Source organism: Oryctolagus cuniculus, chromosome 12 (genome assembly GCF_964237555.1).
Source record: "Oryctolagus cuniculus chromosome 12, mOryCun1.1, whole genome shotgun sequence".
In the NCBI taxonomy this organism is placed as follows: domain Eukaryota; kingdom Metazoa; phylum Chordata; class Mammalia; order Lagomorpha; family Leporidae; genus Oryctolagus; species Oryctolagus cuniculus.
Window position 1 is genome coordinate 15055987 of NC_091443.1, and position 23363 is coordinate 15079349.

At 40.7% G+C, this 23363-nt stretch overlaps 1 long non-coding RNA gene and 1 pseudogene across 4 annotated transcripts in view; one reads left to right on the forward strand and one right to left on the reverse strand.

Annotated features, from left to right (window-relative positions):
* Positions 1-23363, forward strand: part of LOC103351267 (uncharacterized) — a 56533-nt gene that overhangs the window by 22688 nt on the left and 10482 nt on the right. For 3 of the 4 annotated variants that reach the window (XR_011380678.1, XR_011380677.1, XR_011380676.1), the window contains one exon: positions 22480-22558. This is a non-coding gene — a long non-coding RNA (uncharacterized lncRNA). Of the gene's footprint in view, positions 1-7093; positions 13801-22479; positions 22559-23363 lie in introns of those variants that run through there. The other variant, XR_001795130.3, reaches the window with a different exon arrangement.
* On the reverse strand, positions 20998-22039 carry LOC127483857 (PRELI domain containing protein 3B pseudogene; annotated as a pseudogene).

A 23363-nucleotide genomic window follows, 5' to 3' on the forward strand; every position in this document is an offset into this window, starting at 1 on the left:
AAGCTGCTGCCTGTAATGCTGGCATCTCATATGGGAGTTGGGTTGAGTCCTAGCTGCTGATGCAGCTCCCTGCATGTGAAAGGCAGCAGAAGATGGCCCAGATGATGTGAAATGGCAGCAGAAGATGGCCCAGATGCTTGGGCCACATGGGAAATCCAGATGAAGCTTGTGGTTCCTGGCTTTGCCCTGGCACAGCCGTAGCCCCAGCCCCAGCCCCAGCTATTGTGGCCATCTGGGGAGTGAACCAACAGATGGAAACCTTCTGTCTCTGTTGCTCGTCTCTCTGTAACTCTGCCTTCAAATTAATTTTTAAAAAATCTTTAAAAATAGAAATCTCAGGAAGTAAAAAGAAGCAAGAAGAAATCATTAAAATCATAAATAATGGAAACAAAAATACCTCTAGTATCATGCAGATAATGTATACTCTATGCTAATGCCTCTCACTCACATACAAACAGATTTTTAAAAAGTTTAGATCTATGATGTTTCAATAGTTTTGGCATTATTTTTATGCTCTATACTCTTTCATGTCCATTCATGCTTTTTTTCCTTTTATTTTCTATTTTTGGTGTTTTTACTCAGTGCAAATTCATTCATTATAAATATATATATAAATCCATACACATTGCTTTATGTTTTAGATATTTATAGAAGAATTACTCTTCTTTACTTAATCTTATTTTAGTCACTTAATATTTTGGGAGGATTTCTCCGACTTGGTAAATGTAGATCTTACTTATCAATATTGTATAACTATACCATAGGTAAATTATGTATACTATTTATGAGTGAAGCATGGTTTGGTTCTGATTTTTTTTCCTTATTCAAAACCACATTGCAATAAACATCCTTGCATGTACATCTTGCTGTCTGCATGCTTGTTCTTTTCAAGGGAGGGTGACTTAGAAGGGTAGTGGTAGATTGACATCTACACATAGCTTCTACCTTGCCACAAACTCTCCTCTAGTCCTGTGATCAACCACGCTCCCAGCAGTCACATGTGTGAATTCTCATGTTTTAATATTTGCATCAACTTGGCTGGCGCCGCGGCTCACTAGGCTAATCCTCCGCCTGCGGCACCGGCACCCCAGGTTCTAGTCCCAGTTTGGGTGCCGGATTCTGTCCCGGTTGCTCCTCTTCCAGTCCAGCTCTCTGCTGTGGCCCAGGAAGGCAGGGGAGGATGGCCCAAGTGCTTGGGTCCTGCACCCCATGGGAGACCAGGAGGAAGCACCTGGCTCCTGGCTTCGGCTTGGGCGCAGTGCACCGGCCGTAGCAGCCATTTGGGTGGGGGATGAACCAACAGAAAGAAGACCTTTCTCTCTGTCTCTCTCTCTCACTGTCCACTCTGCCTGTCAAAAAAATTAAAAAAATAAAAAAAAATTTGTATCAACTCTTTTGTCACCAGGCTGTAGCCCACAGTTTTCAGAAAAGTCTCATATTCCCTCTAGTTGTTTAACTGCATTTTCTTATACATTTAGAGTTACTGAAAGTCATTATCAAAGCATTACTCTGAGAGCCACCTAGAGTATATTTTAGTGTTTCTTGTAATAATGAAATCTAGCTTTATTTTTCTTCTTATAATTAATCAATTGGCTGAGCACCATTTATTAAGTAACACTTCCTGTCCCTACTGTGATTATTATTTATAGCTCTCTATATACAATAGGATCAGCATCTGCATGTTTTTACAGGGTCACCTAATGCCAGCCTAGTTCTGTGCTGAAATAATACTGTTGTCATTGCACCTTTTCAGTGAAGTTTAATGTGCCCTGATACAAGTTCTACATCATGTTTTTTTCAATTTTTAATCTCCTGTTGTTTAATGAACTTTACCATCATTTTGTCAAGTTAAAAAACCATATAATATTGTAGATATTTAAATTTTGTTGGTCACTTGTCTTCATCTTGTTCATGAGCAAAGCATTGATTTTTTCTGCTATATCAGTAAACCCCATCAATATTCTTCTTTCTTGCTTCTGGCTTTGATAACATCATTTTATAAACTTGATTGCGGATAAAAATATCATTAAGGTGCTCATATACATTATGTTGTAATATTTTATTCATAATTTCCTTTGAAAAAATTAAAACTTGTTTTTTATCTGGAGCTTATGTGTTGCAAGGAGTGAGCTAAGAATTCTGTTTTTAAAATTATTTAGTGGATTAATTACTATTTGAGGCCTCACCTAGCTTTCCCTCATTTATTTGAAAAGTCATCTTGTCCGTGACAAGTCTCGACTATCCTAAGTCAGAAACCACTCTCTCTGGGCGCAGCAGTTAGCTCTTCAGCTGTTGTAATTGCTATTGTCTTATAGAGTTTTAAAATGATTTTATAGATTACTGGCTCTGGACATCATAGGAAATCTTGTGAGGGAGAGCAGTGGGCAGAAACTCAGTTGCCAAATATTGTTACCCTCTTCAGGCCCTCCCAACCAGCCTCCTGCTCCATCAACCCGCAAATCCTCTCCCAGTTGCGTATCAGTGTTTCTGATGACTTTCGTGTTACAAATATGAATACGTTTTGAATCAGATATAACATTAGCTATAAAAGAGAGTAATACTTGCAATGGACTGAAATGCATCAGACACGTTAGGCTCCCTGGGATTATAATACAAGTTAATTTATCGATCACCTTTTGTGGATGCAGAAGATTGATTTGTTTTGATATTAAAAAAAACACATATTTACTCTGCTTTCCTTGTTCAAACAATGACTCAAGGAGAGTAAATATGTGATTAAGACAGATTCTTGATGTGGTGTGAATCTTATAACGCAGAAGGAATGATACGATTAGGATACAAGCATTTTAGCTTTCTTAATGAAGTAATTGATCTGGGCAATGATCATCTATGTCCTCAGCAACATCAGCTGAAGGCTGAAGGAGCCTGATAAGAGGTTGATCAAAGTGACACTTCCATCAGCTGGTCAATCGTTACTCGCCACAGCGAAGCAATCTGATGTAATGTGCGTCTGGAGCTGATGCAATAGGGATTTTCAGTCTCATCTATGAAGTATTTGCTCCAAAAAATTGAACTTGGTTCTTTTTTTTCTTTTTTCTTTTTCTTTTTATTTAGTAAATATAAATTTTCAAAGTACAGTTAATGGATTACAATGGCTTCCCCCCCATAATTTCTCTCCCACTCACACCCCTCCCATCTCCTGCTCCCTCTCCCATTCCATTCACATCAAGATACATTTTCAATTCTCTTTACATACAGAAGATCAATTCAGTATATATTAAGTAAAGATTTCATCAGTTTGCACCCACACAGAAACACAAAGTGTAAAATACTGTTTCAGTATTAGTTATAGCATTACTTCACGTTGGACAACACACTAAGGACAGATCCCACATAGAAGTAAGTACACAGTGACTCCTGTTGTTGACTTAACAATTTGACACTCTTGTTTATGGCGTCAGTAATCTCCCTTCTAACCAGGCCTCTAGACCTAACAGATTACAGCCGTGAGGAGGCAGTCAGCCAAATCCAAAACATGGGGAATTTTACAGGACAATGACCGCGCTTCTTTAACAGACAGATGACAAAAAGAAAGCAAAAGCATCAGATGAAAATAGACTAACAAGGGGTTGTATTAGTTTCCCCTGAATCTTATAACAAATTGTCACAAGCTTAGTGACAGAATGTGCTTACTTAAAGCAACACAAATGTATTCCCTTAGGGTTTTAAAGGTTGGAAGTCTTAAATGAGTGTGCAAGTTTGCATTCTTTCTGGGATCTCTAGGGAGGAATGCCATTCTTTGCCTTTCTGGCCTGTGGGGGTAGCCTGCATTCCTCATCTCTAGGCCTCCCCAGTTTGTCCAACATCTGTTTTCCGTTGTTACATCCCCTGCTCTGACTCTGACACTTCTGCGCCTCTCTTGGAAGAATCTGTTTGCTTTGGGCTCACCCAGGTAGTCTGGGATAATTTCACCCCATCTCAAGAGTATTATTTTATTCAGCTTTGCAGGCTTCCCTTTGCCACATAAAGTTATACACACAGCACCTGAAGATTCAGATGTGGTCTATTTAGGGTGCCATTATTCAGCCCAGCCCACTCATGGGAAGGCACTGCAAAAAGTTCAGGTAAAAACAGAAGTAAAAGATAAATTTATTTTGGCTCAAAACAGTATTAAAATTCATACTTAATTTTTCCATGATACATGTTTTCTATGAACTTTTTGAAGATCCCAGATATGCATAGTTTTTTTTTTTTTTTTTGACAAGCAGAGTTAGTCAGTGAGAGAGAGTAGAGACAGAGAGAAAGGTCTTCTTTCTGTTGGTTCACCCCCCACCCAAATGGCTGCTACTGCCGGTGCACTGCCGCCCAAGCCGAAGCCAGGAGCCAGGTGCTTCCTCCTGGTCTCCCATGGGGTGCAGGACCCAAGCACTTGGGCCATCCTCCCCTGCCTTCCTGGGCCACAGCAGAGAACTGGACTGGAAGAGGAGCAACCGGGACAGAATCCGGCACCCAAACTGGGACTAGAATCTGGGGTGCCGGTGCCGTAGGCGGAGGATTAGCCTAGTGAGTCTCGGCGCAGGCCGATATGCATAGATTTTGAAGCCTTTTGCCCCAAATAAAATTTATTTTAATTCCATTTTCACAAACATTTAAAAGCCTTGTATAAAACAAATATTAGAGTCTAATTCCTAATACCGACATTGGGGGAGAAATGATTAGACAACTGGGACATTTTGGATACTGATTAGAAAGTGGATGGTACTAAGGAATTTTTTTCTTTAAAGATTTATTTTATTTATTTGAAAGGCAGAGTTACAGAGAGGTAGAGGCAGAGAGAGAGAGAGGTCTTCATCTACTGGTTCACTCCCCAGATGGCAGCAATAGCTGGAGCTGTGCTGATTCAAACCCATGAGCCAGGAGCTTCTTCCAGGTCTCCCGTGTGGGTGCAGGGACCCAGGGACTTGGGCCATCCTCTATTGCTTACCCAGGCCATTAACAGAGAGCTAGATCAGAAGTAGAGCAGCTGGGACTTGAACCCGAACCACATGGGATGTCGGCGCTGCAGGCGGCGGCTTTACTCACTAAGCCACAGCACCGGCCCCGGTTCTAAGGAATTTTTAAATCTTTTAAGTGTGATGAGATGTTTTGGTTATATTCTCCAGAAATCTCATCTCTTAGAGATATACACAGAACACAAATATGTATGAGTACTATCTTAGAATATTTGGGATTTACTTCAAATACCTCAGCCTGGCCATGTGTTGACAGCTGTTACCACTGGGTGATGAATGTGTGGAGTCCAGGCTCAAGCTCATCTATGCTGTAGGAGGCAGGGGAGACAGTGTGGAGGGGGAGAGGAGTGCTCATAAGGGAAAGGATAATCTCCGTGGTGATTTCACTGAGAAGGTGAAGGAAACCAAGGCCAGCCCTTTGCGGAGGATGATGAGCTGTGCAGGAGCAGGGAGGCCCTCCTGTCCTTGCAAGGAGGAGCAGCAGGTGCAAACATGAGTGGGTTTGAATGCTTAGGGATGTGAGGGATTTCACCCCCAGTAGTTTCTATGTCCTCTATCAAGTAGGGGCTGCACTGCTGTGTGGTGAGGCTAGGTGGGTGGGTGGCTAGAAAGGGTGGGGAGAGGCAGAGGTTTGACACAGTCCTTGTCTAAGTGGCAACAACAGAAATGAGCAGAGTTTTCAGGCAGCACTGAAGACGCGCTTGTCCGTGCGTGAGTGTGTGTGTTCTGTCAGGTGGGTTACCAATGGAAACAATTAGCCCCATGATGTGGTTTTCTTCAGAATTGCTGGGTTGTTCCTCTGCAAGTTCTGAGAAGAGAGATGTGTGGTTTGCTGGGTGGGGGTTTGTGTTTTCACACATAGGATTTATTATTTATGTATGGTGCAGGTAATAATGAAGAGAGGATAGCTATTGTAATGGCAGTTTGCTACAGTTCTCAGCAGGAGGAGGAGGAGGAACCATCACTCTGTGGGAGGAACAAAGACAGGAGACACCAGAGTCCATCAGAAGGCAGAAGGGAGAGCAAACTGTGGGCAAGAATGTTTACTGAGGTTTCCCTGGGAGGTGGCAGTTGAAGTTGAGTAAGCATCTTAGGACTGGCCATTTTGAATGCTTTCGGCAGGCTCTGACGTACAGAGGCAGCACTAGATACTTGGTGCCCAGCTCCGGAGTTATGAAGGCAGAGGAGAATGTCCTAGAGTGTGAAAGCCAGAAAGAAGAGGTGGTGAGGATGTGGGCTCTGTATTGAATGGTTATATCTGCAAAAGGCAGTCTGGGAAAATTGTTTCCTCTCTCTAAAAACTGAGCAGCCCTGGGGTGGGGCAGATCCTCCAGGGACAGGGAGCCCCTAGATGTCAAAGCATCAGAATATAGAAAATGAAAGATGGGGGTTTGCACAGTGTAACTGCTTGCATGGCAGAAAGACCAAAGCAAAAGCACTGAGGCTAGTGGGCAGAGTGTTACCAAATATGTGAATGGTAGAATTGAAGTGAATGGTGGAATTGAAGTGAATGGTGGAATGGTGGAATTGAAGCTTGCTAAGTGGAAAGGTGAAGAAAGTATGGGATTTGAAAGCAGAGTTCCAGATGGGTTTTTAGTGGACTAGGTTACGTGGGAAGCCAGAAGAGTGAGGCTATAGTCTTCTGGGCTGCCCACAGTTATTAAAGGTGAGACAGCTTTCCATTCTAGTTTTCAGGGTGACCATGAAGGGAAGTAGTTCTTGAATGTGTAGGAAATGATGGGCTGAGTATGAGGGAAACAAAGTTTTTGAGTTTCCCAGAAGGTCATTATGTCTTTCATGCCCTTCTATTTAAGCAATTGTCCAGCTGTTTGTGATGCACTTCTCTGCGGGAGCAGGGGATCCTTCACACAACAGAAGAAATGCCCTTACTTTTACTGGATGAGGTGGCACTGGATGAAAGGGCAGCTATGAGCTCCCTGGAGTCAGAAGCCAACGGTGGTATTCCATCTTTGAATTCTAATTCTCATCATAATGATAGAAGCTGATAGATGTTCTATAGCTATTATTAGTTTGAAATTATAAATCAAATAAAGGAAAAAGTAATCATAAATGAACTTTTATCAATAGAAAGATTAAGCTCACCTCCATCAACCCCACAGGTTGATAAGTGTGTGAGCAAACCTGGAAACACATGAATCAATCTACAATCAGAAGGGGACAGAGGAGGAAAACATGGCAATTTGGATGGAAAGAAATGACATTTGGGAAAAGATAAGGCCAATATACTTTTGGTAATTAAGAATGAATTATGGGATGGACAGTATGATACAATGGAAATAAGGCAGAGAAGGACTTGGAAGAATCTGATGAGCATGTTGGGGAATATCGACCACCCTGGGAACCATCCATGAAACCAAGACAAGGCAGGAATTCAGACCTCCGTGTGGAAGAAATGTGTGTGCAGGAAAGTTTGCACTTCCGCAGTCCTGTGCAATTAGGATTCCAGGAGGTCACCAGCTCCTCATGCAAGAATTTCACTGACCTGCCTGCCAAGGCCTGGGGCCCTTCCCCAGCAATAAAATTATAGGTGTGAAATATATTTGAGCTGTTTTCTCCAAAAATCACAAAAATCACAAGAGGATGCAAAAGATGACTTCCTTCCATTGAAATGGCTAAAATAAAAGCGATAAAAATAAATTCATGGTTAAAAATATCCAAGGACTGGGTAAGAGCTGCAGGATATCATTACTCAGGATTTGGCCTACAATTAAAGACTTCCAAAGGATGGCAAATTGCTTACTCCTTCACCAATTTCACATTTTGCCCCCACTAATTCTACTAACAGAAGACAAAACTTACCAGAGAGGCTTCCTGATAGCCAAAAGATTCCCACATACAAATGTGGCATTCACCCCCCCTACTTTTGGCATTATGACTTTATGAAGTGTCTATTTCTAAATCCATGAGTCCATAGAGTAAATGGTGCTACTGCATTGACATTAACTACCGCTCCATGACTAGTAATCATCAGGTGTATTGCTATTATTGTTATATTGTTGTTTTCCAATGGGAAACCCATCTCCTCATCTCCCACATGAGGCTGATAACATCCGTGTCCAGGGACTTTTAAGAGAACACAAGAAAAGTAATGCAGTATAGGAGCCTCTAAGTTTAATGGCTCATACTTTAAAGAATGTTTAAAATTGTAACACAAATAGCATAACTTAAAATTTACCATTTTGATAATTTTAGAGTATATAGTCAACAGCATCAAGTAAATCCACATTTTTGTGCAAATGGTCACCATTCTCCATCTCCAGAACTTTTGTCATCTTTTAAGACTGAAATTCTGTCCCCCTTTAAACAGTAACTCCCTATTTATCCTTTTGTCCAGCTCCTAAAACTACTATTGAACTTTCTCTATGAATTTGACTTATCTTGGTATCTCATCTAAATCCAATCATAAAATGTTTAACCTTTTTGACTGGTTATTTAACTTAGCATAAAGTCCTCAAGGTCCATGCCTGTTGCATTTGTCAGAATCTCTTTCCTCTTAAGGCTAAATAATAGTCCACTGCATGGAAACACAACATGTTGCTTATCGATTCATTCATCCACAGATATTGGGATAGTTTCCACCCTTTGGCTATTGTAAATATGTTGCTTTGACCATAGCTATAAATATCTGTTCAAGTCCAGACTTTTATCACTGTAGGGCATATACCCAGAAGTGGAATATTTGGATCATGTGGTAATTCTATGTTTAGTTTTTTGAAACTTGCTATAATGTTTTCTACAGTGGCTGCATGATTTTACATTCTAAGCAACTGTACACTAGGGTTCTAATTGCTCCATATACTTGTCAGTTTTATAGATTATTTTATGGATTTTGTGTTATTACTGTTTACTTTTGTTTTCATAATAGGAGTACTAATGGGTGTGAGGTGTGATTTCATTTGCATTTCCCTAAAGGTTAGTGCTGGTAGGCACATTTTCATGTAATTATTGACCATTTGTATATTTTCTTTGGATAAATGTCTATGCATGTCTTTTTATTTGTTCAACAAATATATTCTAAACACTAGAATGTTTACACAGTGTGGCCAAAATAAGATAGATTTTTAGTTAGAAAGAACTGAAATGAAGTACAGAAAAATACACTCAAGACTCTAGCCAATCATTTATCCCCTTTGGCTTAGCACACCACCAGTTCAATGGAGATTGTCATGTTTACTGTACTAGTCAACTTTTTGTTACTTTAACTAAAATACCCAAAAGCAGCTACTTAGGAAGGAAGGTTTACTTCGGCTCACAGTTTTGAAAGTTCATAGTACAAGTTTAATAGGCCCCACTGGTATGGTATCTGATGAGGGTGATGAATGGTGGAATGTGAGTGGGGGGAGGATTACACTGGGAGCCAGGAAGGAGAGAGAGAGAAAACAACTAGGCTGAAATCAGCTCACATAACCAGTCCTCCCCTGAGAGCTGCCTTCCCAGGGATGGTTCCAATGACCTCAGGACCTCCCCTGAGTTCCACTTTTCTGGTCACCATAATTGTATCAAGCTTCTACTCTTAATCCATCACCCATTAACATTAATCCATTAACTCTTCACATAAAACTTAGGGTTTAAATACTGTCACGAGTCAGGGAACCAAATCCTGCTCCAACCACAGCATTGTCCCTTGACTTCTTGAGCACTTGCCGATGTTGGAACTTTTATAATGGTAACTCACAGGCCACTGTCCTAATGCCAGTGCCAGTAGACACACTGACAGGAAGTGTAGCAAAGATGCAGGTGTGTTCAAGTTGAACCGAAATGTCTCCAGTTTGCCATTTGCCACTTGTTTTCTGGTTTTGAAGGTGAGTGAGAACATTCAGTTGACAAAGAGAAAACTTGGGATTGAATAGATGCTGGATATAGGAGGTTCATTGGTAGTAAAATTTCACCAGGTCTGTTACAAAAAACTCCGTTGGTATAGTGCAAGCTGGAACTCCTGATCCCCAAAAATGGTTGTGTCTCACATCTTGAATACTGGCAATCGTCTTTATGCACTTTTATAAAGCATATTCGCTCTTTATATTTTCATTTTATTTATTATTATTTTAATTGTGTATATTTAGAGATGATAATTCAGCACATGTCTTCAATATATGATCAAATCAAGTTAGTTAATTTTCCATCTCTTTAATGTTTTTAATTTAAAAATTAACAATAAATATTTACATAGGGATGAAATTGATTTCTGGGATTATCCCTATGACAAATGCTGTTATACCCTCATGAGATAAACTCCACCTTAAAATTTCCAGACTTGCAACTCTTTCTAGGAACAAATGAACTTGTTAGTGAGTCGCCTGTTCCTCTCAAAGGTCACTATGGGACTTAAGGAAGACAAACATGGAAATGTTGAATGTGAGGGCTCACTGTGACAGCTCTGATGTGGAGAGCCACTGGTGTGGGTCACAGAGGAGACAGGCGGGCCACCCGGAGTCATGTGGTTTGCAGAAGGCTCTATGCTTTTTGCCCCTTGTGTCTACTCAGAATTCACTTGACTTAAACACTATGGTGCATAATTCTTCATGATAATCCCTCTCTGTGTCAGGGGACGTTTATCTGGGGGCAGTTTCATTTTATTATATTTTTAAATTTTACATTATTTTAGACCATTTTTTGTATCAAATGTCTTCAACTGAAGTGTTTGTGCCATTTTCCCCCTTTCTATACCACTCCACATCATGCACAATGAAGTGAGGAAGGAGAAGTGGCCCCAGGGTGTCCTGGCTGGCCCTGTCCCTGGACAGCCTCAGTGGCTGCTGTGTCTGTGTCCTGGTCATAACAGCTGTGTGATGCCACTCTCTGCACTGCTGTGTGGTGGGCCGCTGCACCACAAACCCTGTACTTTCTGTATTTCAGACACAATGGCAGCTCCGAGGGTTGGCATGATGACCACGACAGTTGTGTGTTGAATCAAGAGTTTCATCCCTAACCTGCCACCTCAAGTCTGCTTTCATAAAATAAATTGCATTTTGTTGAACTTAACATTCATAGGCATAAGAGAGCTCCCTGGGCTCCAGCACGAGGAATCCCTGAGATAGCACAAAATCTGCCTCACGGGGCAATGGTCTTGAAGGCCTCCGGGTGCTAGAAACTGAAATGGCATTTTACTACCTGCCAGGCTCAGTGCCAGGTGCTTGGAGCACACTGTCTCATTTATTCCTAAGCCAGCCGCATGAGATCTGTGGGAGATGTGATGAATTGGCTCTCTTCAACATCCTGTTCTGCAGAAGCTGGCAAGCTGGTACCTACCTTGCCCGCATTATGCTGCAGAGAGTTCTGAATGTGATTTATTATTCCAATAAGATGTGTTGATGCGGATAGAGAGGGCAGAGATGGTGCGGCTGCTGCCTTCTGGTGGAACTGCTGGCAAGCGTGGTCATACGGAGAGTGGTTTTGTCACCAGCAGTTTTCTAACATGCAGTCACTTATGGGTGTTGACGGGTAGGGCTGGGGTGTCCTCGGAGATTTGTGTTTTGGTTGTGTGGACCAGCATGTACAACACAGCTGCGTTCAGAGTGCAGGAGGTTCCTGATCCTGCATTTCAGCTAACACCAGTTCTCGAAGGCTGCAGCTCTCCCCAGGGACTGGTACCCGGTTCTGGGCATCCATCCCAGAGGCAAAGATCAGAGCCAGCCACCTGGACTCTGCCAACAGTTTCATAAGTACCTAGTTCTCTGTATGGGATTCCTTACTGCTTCAGATCTTGAAAATAACTTTCTCCTCTGCAGCTTAACTGACTGACAAAGACAGGAATTATTCTTTCGATTCAAAAATGAGGTAACTGGGGCTTTGTGAGGTTAACAGGATGAATATGTGTTAAAAGTTGGATTTGATTCCAAGCCTGCTATCTCCAAAACAGCATATTTACACCATGCTTTTAGATGGCCTCCAAAGCAAGTCTGAACTTGTAAACATTAGAGAAGCACAAGTTCCTCTTGACAATGATGTGGAGCATGTCACTTGGAAAGCCTTCCTTCCTACACCATGTAAGGTGCTGGGTACACTTCACAAACCCCATTTAAGTTATATAATTCTCTCCGAGGAAAAAAATGCAAAAATGTGAGGGATATTTGCTAGGGACAGAGAAAAAAGGACGTGTAAAAAAAGGAGTGTGAGTACCCCTGAAGCTGCCCTGCAGTTGTTTGTAACTCAAGGGCTTGGGCTGATACTAGGTAAGGAGTTAGCGTGTGTTTTTGGACCTTAAAGAAGTGTGTACACAAAGATGAGATGCACACATCAAGTCAGAAATGGGTTAAAGCCATGCTCTCAGTGAAACCCTGTCGTGGTCTGAACTCTGAGTGGGGAGAAATTCTGTTTTGGAATTCACAATGTTTTGTTTACAACTGACATGGATTTGAGATTCAAATACATATTATAGGAGTAGTAGTATAATTCCCAACCTGAGAAATTAACATAAAAATAATTGCAGCTCACAATTCTCTGGGAGTAACCAGAAGAGGCAAATGCAAGCCTCTTGGAGAGATAAATTTCTACCTAGTTCCCACAGATGAAGTTCTGATGATGATAAATTCATAGTCTACAATCACAAAACACAGGATAAAATAATTCACCAAAAATGAAAGTCAATTGAAGCAATAAATTATAAGATTGAATCGTCAAAAAATGATGATAAAACCAACAAATAAGTAGTATAAAATATTCTTAAAATTAGTTAAGGCATACAAATGAAATCTTTCTTTTTTTATTTCTTTTTTGACAGGCAGAGTTAGTGAGAGAGAGAGAGACAGAGAGAGAGGTCTTCATTTTTCTGTTGGTTCACCCCCCAAGTGACCCCTACCGCCAGCATGTTGCGCCGATCAGAAGCCAGGAGCCAGGTGCTTCTCCTGGTCTCCCATGAGGGTGCAGGGCCCAAGCACTTGGGCCATCCTCCACTTCACTCCCGGGCCACAGCAGAGATCTGGACTTGAAGAGGAGCAACCGGGACAGAATCCAGCGCCCCAACTGGGACTAGAACCTGGGGTGCCGGCACCACAGGCGGAGGATTAGCCTAGTGAGCCATGGCACTGGCCCTCAAGTGAAATCTTAAAAACATATAAAAGAACAAAATGCCACAAAATATAAAGGCATATTTTAAAAATGTTATTGATTTATTTTTATTGACTTTAAAGGAAAAGAGAGATAGAGACATAGAGATACAGAGAGGGAGAGAGAGAGCACGCACTTCCATTTGCCAAATGTCCACTGTGACTGGGGCTAGGCCAGGCTGAAACCAGGAGTCTGGAACTCAATGTAGGTCTGTCATGCCAGTGCCAGGGACCCAACACATGGGTCATCACCTGCTGCCTCTCAGGGTATGCATTAGAATCAGAAGCTCTAAGATGGTAATTATCAAATATGAAGAACAGAAATTAAAGCAGATCACTATGAAATAGAAGAAACAGAGCAGATTTCCCCACTTTAACTATAGAACAGAGAGGCAGAGAGACTTTGGCCAACTACTCCCCGTGGTCCAGAGGCCTGTTTATACTGATAATGTTTTATGGCACACAGGCACACCCACTCATTTATGTAGTTTTTATGGATGCTTTCATGCTATAACAGCACATTTGATTACTTGTACCGTAGAAACCATATGGTCTGCAAAGCTGGGAATATTTACTACGCTGCTGTTTATGAAAAAGTCTGCTGATTCGTGGTATAGAAAATAGAATTCAGTGAAATAATATACTGAAAATACTGATGGAAAGTTGCTGACAATTTAGGATTCTGTAATTATTTAAAATTTTTCAAAGATGAAATTGAAATAAAAATATTTCATGAAAACAAAACATTAGAAAGTTTATCTACTTTTCTTTTGAAATAATTTTATTATGGACTTTTTTTGCCATATTTTATATGTATATATTATATATATGCATCCATATCATTTTTTCCTTTTTTTATTTTAAAGATTTATTTATATATTTGAATGGCAGAGTTAGAGAGAGAAGGAGATATAAAGACAGAGATCTTTCATTCCCAAATGGCTACAATGACCATGGCTGGGTCAGGCCAAAGCCAGGAGCCAGGAGCCAGGAGCTTCCTTTGGGTATCCTACATGGTTAACAGGGGTCCAGGGACTTGGATCATCTTTCACTGCTTTTCCAGACACATTGGCAGGGAGCTGAATTGGAAGTGGAGTGGCCAGGACTAGAACTAGCACCCATATGCGATGCCCGTGCAATAGGCAGTGACTTAACTCACTAAACCACAGAGCCAGACCCTATTTTTTTTTCCTTAAAATCAGGGATGTTAAAATCACACAACATGGGTTTTCATGACAATCATAAAGTAAAGAAAAAAGTGTCATTATGTAGATGGTATGAAGGCAATATTTATAGCTATCTATATACCAAATAAAATGATGTCTACACATTTTTATACTCTATATATTATCTTCCACATATGAAAAAAAATGTAGTATTTGTTTTTCTATGTCTGACTTATTTCACTTAGCATAATAATCTCCAGTTTCTTAAACTATTTATCTCAGTGGAGGAAATGAAACCTAAATCAAAGGAGTTTTAATACAATGAGGAAGGGTGAACAAAAAATGCTAGATCTGTCCATAAAATTGAAGAAAAAATATTTGGATTAAGCAATATTAGGAATGATAAAAATGGGTAACATTGAGGTTATAACGATGACACTAGAATACTGGGCAGCAGTAACATGTAAGGCCGCAAGGGTAAGTTGCAATCAGAGTCAAGAATTAAAAATTACTTTCATTGTTTGGGAGAAAGGCAGAGATAATTGGTGACTTCATGCACTTGCTCCCCACAATCGTAGCTGCCACATCTGTAGGATAGAAAATATTTGCAAAAAAGTTTTGTCTCTGTACTAAATATTTTTCTTGTCCTTGTTTCATAAACAATATGGTGTAATAACTATTTGGATTTCATTGGGTACAATCAGTAATCCAGAGATGTAACAAAGTACATAGGAGATTGTGAATTGGTTATATGCACATACTGCATCATTTCATGTGAGAGATTTGAGCCTCACAGATTTTGGTATCCAAGGCACAGCTTAGAACAAACCCCGGAGGGTACAAAGGGACCACTCTATCTTGTGAAACTGTGCATGTTCAATTCTAAGGGTAACTTCTAACACAGTGAAAGTAGATTTGTGGATTGAAGAGGTCAGGACAGGTTTAGCTATGGTGACAACCAATTCTAAAATCTGAAATTTCTTAGCCATACAAATTCTACTGTAGGCTGGACAATTCCCTAAGGCAGCTGCCCTCCATACTGTGTCTAGGCAGTCCTGAGGGCTTTGATTAATTGTGTGCTTCTGCAGTGCCAACATATGGGTAGGCAACACATGGGATGTTCACAGCCACTCATCTACACTTAACCTGCAAAATAAAGTCCATCATTGACAACCTCAAGGGGACTCACAATGCACTCTAAGGGTACCAATGAAATATTTGGTGAAAACTTCTGTTGCTATTGGCATCTATTTTTCTGGTCAGCAAGTATCCTATTTGTTCCCCCAAATATTCAAAAAAAAAAAAAAAAAGATGATTCAAAAGTCCTCTTGAGTTATGTGCAGTTCGGAGTTTCTTTATCTTATATTTCACTATAGGAGAACAGTTGACCTTTAAACAGTGGTTCTACTCCCCTTCAAGAGATGTTTGAATCCTGAGAACGTTCCAACTCAGGACAGACACATTATATTATTGACACACAGAGTGGAGAATTCACCCAGCCCAGAACTGGGCACCTGACCTGTCTAAACACCCAAGGGCTGGCAGGTGCAGGGTAGCACCACAGAGTGAATGATTTCAGGTCAATAAAGAGAAAATAGGATAAAAAGAAACCTGGTCAATTTCTGGGGAAGGTATGTGTGGTTCATCAAAAATGATTATAGATCTTTACCATTAAGAATCAGAGTCTAATTCCTTTTCTCTTGATTCTGGTGTGAATTTAGCCACTTGAAGTAATAGATTGCAGTGGAAGTGATACTATTTGATTTTGTTGATGGGTTTTTTAAAAGCTTGTAACTCTGTCTTACTTTTTTTGTATCGCTTGCTCCTGGAGCTCTGTGCTGACATTAAAATTATCTAAATATCTTAAACCACTTTGGTCTGAGGAAGCCCAAGCTAGCTTCAAAGAGAAGCCATGTAGTTGGAAAACACAGGCAGTTGGCCCCCAGCTATTCCCTCCCAGCCCATATTTCAGATTTGTACCTGGAGCCATCACAGACTTACTACACCACCCTCACTACTAGCAGAGGATCACTTGGCTTGGCCTCTATTACATAGAGCAGAAGAATCACCCAGCTCATCCATGACCAGTTTCCTGAATGACAGAATTGCATGACTGAAGAAAACAGTTGTTTACATGCGCCACTAAATTATGAGAGAGTTGGTTACGTAGAAACAGACTATGAGAGAAGTCACTATGTCTTTGCAACCTCAGATACATTTATTCCAATACTAGGAGAAAAGCAGGAGCATTGTTGTTCTAAAGAGGGAATATGCTGACAATCCAGAACCAGAGCTGATCCAAGGGGATGGTGGAAAAGTCAAGCGCAATGCTACAAAGTAGAAATGACATTTGCACATGAATAGACAAAGTTGCAGAAAGTAACTCCCATATAAAGGTTACCGAACCAAGCAAAACCAGTAACTGATACCATTTTTTCCTGTGTAAGGCAATTTACAGTGCATAATGTACTTACCCCCAAAACAATTTAATTCTCACACCACTCTCAAACATTCATTAGGACAATGATTAGTGTCCTTTGTTATAGAATGGGAAGTTGAGGCTTTTCATAGTTAGCAGTTTATTCAAGATCATCCAGGAAGAAGGCAAAAGAAGTGAGGCTGGATCTCTGTGAATCCAGATCCTTCCAGGCCAGAGATAGAAAATCAATCTGCAATCTTTGAAGGCAATTGGTTGGGAACAGAGAGAGTGAGGAGACATATGAAAAACCACCATGTTTGAAGCAACACTATCTAAACAGGTGAAATACATATATTTGAATAATACAATTGCTGCTAGTTCTGTTACATAGGTCAGTTTCATTTTTTCTACTTGTAGGTTTTGTTTCCAAACAGAATACTTTTCATAAAATATAACAAATAATGGTTCTGCCAATACTGGCTCTTTTTTTCCTCCTATGAGAGAATGACTACTCTCCATCATCTTCATGAGATGGTTTTCTCGTGGAGATACTGATGATCCTTGACTGCACATTAGAATAAGCCTGAGGAGCGGAAGCATTTGAATGAGTGCTGATGCCTGGTTCATCTATCTATCTCCAACCAATTAAGTCAGACTTCCAGGGTCAATAATAAAGCTCCCCAGCATCTCTGAAGTGTAGTCAGGGATAAGAACTGGTTTCTTCAAGAAAACAAAAAAGAAAGTTTGGGTGAAGCTACAATACTAGACTCCCTAATAAGTGGGTAGAATAGTTCACTGTATTCTAAGAAAAACCCTTAATATATATGAGTGAAGACATGTTGGTATTCTATTATTGTTTACAACCCTTTCAGTAATATACGTTACTAAACAATGATCTTCCAATTTATTGTTGAACTCTTTATTTAGAGTAGCATAAAGCAGGTCCTTATAAAGTTAAAAATATGGTGTCACAAAAATTAACAAAAACAGAACAGTCTATGAGGTGCTAAATACTGCCCTGTATAAGGGTGCAACCAAGAGTCTGCCAGGTTGGACTTTTTCTAATTTCATTTTTTTGTGCATTTATTCCTGTATTTTCTCACATCTGTACATAATATGTTGACATGCATTTTCTTGAGAGTTTTTAATTTTCTAATTCAAGCCCATTGCTCCCATCACTATACTTGCCACCATGCATAGTCAAGCAGAATCCACGCTCCTGGAGGCAATAAAGAGATACAAGTCTGGAGAAGGAAAACAAATTTGAACTCATTCTTCAAGGTGGCAAATGAAGATGGTGATCACCTACAGGACAGATGGAAGGCAGAGCAGTTCTTCAAGGTCTTTACAAACCAGTGATTGCTCTACCTTGGAGCTGATACTAACTGAGACTCTGGATGACGGGGAACAGCAAGGTTTAGTAAGATAACAACATGAGATTTGAAGTAAGTTATACCAACAAGGAATCCTGCAGCTTCCCTTTCTGTAAGGAAACATGAGAGCCCCTCCTAGACTCAGTGTGGATGAGAACCTAAGCCCAGGGCTGGTCTATAGGTTCCCTGCATCCTAGGAAGGCATAGCCTGATTGATAATTAAAACATGAATGCTAGGAGGAGCTTTGAAAATAATATTAGACAGAAGGTTTGGGCAACAGTGCACACTACTTTCCAAAGAAGAAAGTCTCAGAGAAGAATATGGAATGTGGTATATGGTGTTTCCCACTTGCTTGAGGATCGCACACATGCGCTTTTCCTTTGCTGCAAGTTACTAAGGCTTTCTGAAACCTGGTCTGCTGATCTGCAAAATGAACTGGACAAAAGCATTTGAACCATATTCCAGACCAAATCGTCATTTAGTTCTACACACACACATAATTGTTTTTTCCAGAGGAAGGGAATACCTTTACTAAGTTACAAAACCTCAGCAAATTAATACAGTATTCTTTAATGTAACAAAATCATATTTTTTGTTGGTGTCATATGTTCTTGTAGTACTAAATGTTCACTCAAAAAATATCATTTAAGTACCAAATCAAAACACTGGGGTTTTCAGCAGAACCAGTTATTTTGTATAAATTAATGTCATTTAAAACTGTACAATTCCTCCTTTAACAGTGAGTTCCCTCATGCAAGCTATTGAATTTTACAGCAGTAGCACAATAGTGTGTATGGATGAAGTGGCTTTGTTTTATTGTGGGGTTGGTCCAAAGCCAGGTAGAGCTTCAATGTGTGAAAACCTTCCAATTCCACCTTAGCAGAATCAAGATACTCATTTCAGACTCCACTAATTTCAGATGATCCTTTTGATATAGTCTTACCCTAGCTTATTAAAAAAAACTACATAAAATATAGTTGTACTTTTTAAATGAGAAATAGATATATTGGCCTGGAGAGCTGGGGTCCTGATGGAGAATACAGGCTGTCGTTATTTCTCTACAAACACTGCTGTGGTCATTGGTGTCCTAGTGTTTCCTCTTGCCAATGCTGCCAGTTCTTCAGTCTTTTTTTTTTTTTTATCTTTTATTTAATGAATATAAATTTCCAAAGTACAACTCACGTGTTACAATGGCTTCCCCCCCCATACCGTCCCGCCCACCCACAACCCTCCCCTTTCCCACTCCCTCTCCCCTTCCATTCACATCAAGATTCATTTTTGATTATCTTAATATACAGAAGATCAGCTTAGTATACCTTAAGTAAGTATTTCAACAGTTTGCTCCCACACAGAAACATAAAGTGAAAAATAATAGATGATTTTTTTTTAAATGATGATGAAATCAGATCAGACCTATTGTCATGTTTAATCCCAGTGAGAGTCAAGTTGGGAATTGATAATTTCTTTCTTTCTTTCTTTTCTTTTTTTTTTTTTTTACAGAAGATCAGTTTAGTGTACATTAAGTAAAGATTTCAGTCGTTTGCACCCCCATAGAAACACAAAGTGAAATATACTGTTTGAGTACTCGTTATAGCATTAAGCCTCAGTGTACAGCACGTTAAGGACAGAGATCCTACATGAGGAGTAAGTGCACAGTGACTCCTGTTGTTGACTTTACCAATTGACACTCCTGTTTATGGCATCAGTAATCTCCCTATGCACCAGTTATGAGTTTCCAAGGCTATGGAAGCCCCTTGAGTTCTCCGACTCTTATCTTGTTTAGACACGGTCATAGTCAAAGTGGAGGTTCTCTCCTCCCTTCAGAGAAAGGCACCTCCCTCTTTGAAGACCTGTTCTTTCCACTGGGATCTCACTCGCAGAGATCTTTTTGCCAGAGTGTCTTGGCTTTCCATGCCTGAAATACTCTCATGGGCTTTTCAGCAAGATCCGAGTGCCTTTAGGGCTGATTCTGAGGCCAGAGTGCTATTTAGGACATCTGCCATTCTATGAGTCTGCTGAGTATCTCACTTCCCATGTTGGATCACTCTCCCCTTTATTTATTCTATCGGTTGGTGTTAGCAGATGCTAGACTTGTTTATGTGCTCCCTTTGACTCTTAGTCCTTTCATTATGATCAATTGTGAACTGAAATTGATCACTTGGAGTAGTGAGATGGCATTGGCACATGCCACCTTGATGGGATTGAATTGGAATCCCCTGGTATGTTTCCAACTCTACCAATTGGGGCAAGTCAGCCCGAGCATGCCCCAAATTATACATCTCTTCCCTCTCTTATTCCCACTCTTATGTTTAACAGGGATCACATTTCAGTTAATTTTCAACACTTAAGAATAACTGTGTGATAATTACAGAATTAAACCAGTCATATTAAGTAGAACAGACAAAAAAAATACTATGAGGGATAATGTATTAAGTTGTCCATTAGCAGTCAGGGCTATGCTGATCAAGTCACCATTTCTCATAGTGTCCATTTCACTTCAGGAGGTTTCCTTTTTGGTGTTCAGTCAGTTGTCACCGATCAGGGAGAACATATGGTATTTGTCCCTTTGGGACTGGCTTACTTCACTCAGCATGATGTGTTCCAGATTCCTCCATTTTGTTGCAAATGACTGGATTTCGTTGTTTCTTACTGTGGTATAGTACTCTAAAGAATACATATCCCATAATTTCTTTATCCAGTCTACCGTTGATGGGCATTTAGGTTGGTTCCAGGTCTTGGCTATTGTGAATTGTGCTGCAATAAACATTAGGGTGCAGACCGCTTTTTTGTTTATCAATTTAAACTCCTTTGGGTAAATTCCAAGGAGTGGGATGGCTGGGTCGAACGGTAGGGTTATCTTCAGGTTTCTGAGGAATCTCCAGACTGATTTCCATAGTGGCTTGACCAGTTTGCATTCCCACCAACAGTGGGTTAGTGTCCCTTTTTCCCCACATCCTCGCCAGCATCTGTTGTTGGTAGATTTCTGTATGTGAGCCATTCTAACCGGGGTGAGGTGAAACCTCATTGTGGTTTTGATTTGCATTTCCCTGATTGCTAGTGACCTTGAACAGTTCTTCAGTCTTAGCATTTAATTTGTATATTGGCCACTCCATTGCTTTTTTGGCCTCTATTAGCATTTGAAGATATCATACTTGTCATCAGTCCTTCAAGGTCACTGCTGAGGCTGACTCCTTTCACAGTGAGTGTGGCTTCTTGAGTTGAAAATGGTTTTTTTCTGGGTCTTGAGGGTATGGTTTGTATACAAGCCTCTCATCTACTGCCATATTTGTAAATGAAATATTAGTACATTTGAGTTCCATTGTTCTCTCCACAGGATCAACTACAGGTGTTCTTGCATGTGCGTTTGGTTCTTGCTGCACTAATAAGAGATTTCACAACTGAAGGCAATCCCCCTCCATGCTGAGAGGTCTGTGGCTATGCCACGTGCCAGAGGCGTCTCTGTTAGTCCAGCACATCTGCTCTCACACACTCGGGTTGATTGGATTGGGGTATTTTTGCATTGCAGCTGTTGTAATGGTTACCCGTGGGTAGTAAAAGACATGTTCCAAGGTCCTGACCTTCCTGGTGCTGGCGGCCTGGGTGATGTCCTGGTGGTACTTGAGAACTGAATTTTCAAAGTTACTGAATTTGCAGCTTAGTCCTGCTAAGCCACACTGTCCAGGAGAGCAAGGCAGCGGGTGCCCTTCACCTTCACAAAGACACCGGGAACAGGCTTCTGGTGAACATGCACATGCGCATACATTTTAAAGAGCAGGTGAAAAGAGGGTTTAACTAACTCTGGGGAACACTAACTATGGGACAGAACCGGCATTGGCACCAATATGCCTATCCAATCAGCTTGAAGGTCACATAGACAGGATGGCTCCCCAGGTGGGCCTAATGGGCCTGGTGTGCATCAGGGAGTTGTTTACCTGATCAGCAATTACAGGGTTCTTTAGCAAGGAGTGGGGTGGGGTAAGGTGCTTGGGGCTTCTGCCTCCTGCCAGCAGACAGGTTGTGGAGGTCCTTCCTGGGAGGCATGGTGTGCCCTGTCTTCTCAACCTCCGGCATGGGCAGGGAGTGTGGTCTCCCCACTAGGTACAGTATCACCCACATGAATTAACTGTTTTCATTGAATAGTGAATTCAGTGAAGGGTTTTTATTAATCCATTTGCAAGATGATTAGAGAAAATTTTATATTTATGGTCAAGATCATTTTTCTTATAATTCTGGATAGAAATTCTTTATATGGTTCCAAAATTAGAACTAGATAATTTTTGCAAACCACAAAACCCAACAAATGTTGAATGGACTTTTTGCTCTGGAGTCTTTCCAAGGAGAAGGATCTTACTCAGGGTTATTTTTAATTGCCTTGTGGTTTAGCTCAATTCACACTATCCAAGCAATTCTAATTGTGTGACTCAGGGCTTTGTAGTCAAATCCAAAATCTCACTATAAATAACCTCAAATCATCATTTCAGGTATTCCTGTGGTAGAGGAGATTTTGCCTTGCAACTTGGCATCCTTATGCATGTGGATGGTCAGAAGACATGACTTTGGGTAAGGAAATTTAGAACTTCACTATTTAGTTCCAATTGCCATCTAGAAAATCCAACCCTCTCTCCCTCCCTTCCATTTCTCTTAAATACTCGCATGGTTTTTCTCCTAGATTTTCAGCATAATAGAGGTGGGAGAGATTTTAGGATCAAGTGGTTTAACCCCATCTCTTGTTTTTATAGACAAGGAAGTTATTTCAGAGAAATAAGAAACTTCACCAATATGATGTTGTGAAATCTTAAGCCCTGTTCTTTTCTCCTTTATACCTCTCCCTAAGCTATATTCTATCCTACTAACAATGAAAAAAAATGTGACTTGGTGCTTTGAAATAATCTTTTGAGAACTTACCAAGAACATAGCATCTCTCCTTCTCTAAGTGTGAAGTTTCAATAACTTTGGTCTTCAACAATCATTTTATTTTTATATACACATTGTATTCAAGATTTACTACAAACAGACTATGGCTCTTTCTTCAACTAAGGCATTTTTTGTGAGTTTATTATCTCAATTTTTTTTAAATTTTTTTTGACAAGCAGAGTGGACAGTGAGAGAGAGAGACAGAGAGAAAGGTCTTCCTTTGCCATTGGTTCACCCTCCAATGGCCGCCGCGGCCAGCGTGCTGCGGCCTGCGCACCATGCTGATCCGATGGCAGGAGCCAGGTGCTTCTCCTGGTCTCCCATGGGGTGCAGGGCCCAAGCACTTGGGCCATCCTCCACTGTACTCCCTGGCCACAGCAGAGAGCTGGCCTGGAAGAGGGGCAACCGGGACAGAATCCGGCGCCCCGACCGGGACTAGAACCTGGTGTGC